Source organism: Propithecus coquereli, unplaced genomic scaffold, assembly GCF_000956105.1.
Source record: "Propithecus coquereli isolate 6110/MARCELLA unplaced genomic scaffold, Pcoq_1.0 Scaffold91, whole genome shotgun sequence".
Classification (NCBI taxonomy): domain Eukaryota; kingdom Metazoa; phylum Chordata; class Mammalia; order Primates; family Indriidae; genus Propithecus; species Propithecus coquereli.
In genome coordinates, this window is record NW_012155396.1 from 206,625 (window position 1) to 208,296 (window position 1,672).

Here is a 1,672-nt window from a genome sequence, read left to right on the forward strand (position 1 = left end):
GAGTTGAAATACATGTGCAGATTCCTAAATATTTTGAGGCAAAGTAGGACTCAAAAGTGGTTCCTTGAAATGAACTATGTATTTATCTCCTGAGGGTATGACAAAAGAGATAACCGAAAGGAGGCAGGAAGAGACTTACACAGAGTTGAAGAGTACTAATTAAAACAGTAGAAGAAAGCCTTCCACATCTGGCTGTTGGGGAGTTATCTCATTTCATATCAAATCTCCCACAGAGAACAACTAGAAATCTGAATAAAATATTTATTTTAAAATTTGTTTAGAGGCATTAAAAAGATACCAAATCACCAAGGACTTATAAGGCCGTAATTCCAGACAGAAGTTCAGAGAAATTAGTACATCTAGCTCTGCTATTCTTTTCAATATATAATAGTTCCCTCTTATCCATGGGGAATATGTTCCAAGACCCCCAGTTGATGCCTGAAACCACAGATAGTACCAAACGCTATACATATTATGTTTTTTCATATGCATACATACCTATGATAAAGTTTAATTTATAAATTAGGCACAGTAGAAGATTAACAATAATAAGTAATAATAAAAGAGAACGATTAAAACAATATGCTATAATACAATTTATGTGAATGTTGTCTCTTTCTCTGTCTCTCTTTCTCTCTCTCTCTCTCTAAATATCTTATTGTATGTATTATTTCCAGACCTTTGTTTACTGCAGGTAACTGAAACCACAAACAGTAAAAACACAGGTAAGAAAGGACTACTATATTTGACGATTTGTAAGTAGAACCAAGGGCCTGAATTTTTGTCCTCAACGAAATTCATATGTTGAAGCTATAACCCCAACATGACTGTATTTGTAGATAGGAGGCAATTAAGGTTAAATGAGGTCACAAGGGTAGGAATAATCCAAAGAACTGGTGTCCTTATAAAAGGCCAAAGAGATACCAGGAGTGCACAAGCACAGAGGAAAGGTCATGTGTGGATACAAGGAGAAGTCAGCTGTCTTAGTTCAGTCTGCTGTAATAGAATACCGTACAAGGGGGCTTTAATGACAAACCATTATTTCTTACAGTTCTGGAGGCTGGAAGTCTGAGATCAGTATCCATTGAGGGCCTTCTTTGGGTTACAGACTGCCGACCTCTCCTTGTATCCTCATGTAGCAGAAAGAGAGAAAGCCAGCATTCTGGTCTTTTCTGGAAAGGATACTAATTCCATTTATGAGGGTTCCACCCTCATGACCTAAATACCTTCCCCAGGCATACTTCCAAATACCATCAGATTGGGAATTAGATTTTAACATATTAATTTTGTGCAGGCACAAATATTCAGATCATAACAGCAATCATCTGCAAGCCAGGAAGAGAGCCCTCACCAGAAACCAACCTTGCCAACACCTTTTTCTTAGATAACTAGCCTCCAGAACTGTGAGAAAATAAATTTCTGCTGTTTAAGCCACCTAGTCTGTGGTATTCTGTTGTGGCAGCCAGAGAAGACTAATATATGGTATGATTCCATTTATACATAAAGTATTTAAAAAGAAAAACCAAATCTATAAAACTGGAAGTGAGTTTAACTCCTTTCAAGGAAGGAAGTTTGTTATGAGTAGGAAAAGTCATGAAGCTAACTTCTGGGATACTTCCAATATTTTGTTTCTTGGTCTTAGTGGCGGACACACGAGCATGTTCTTATGAAC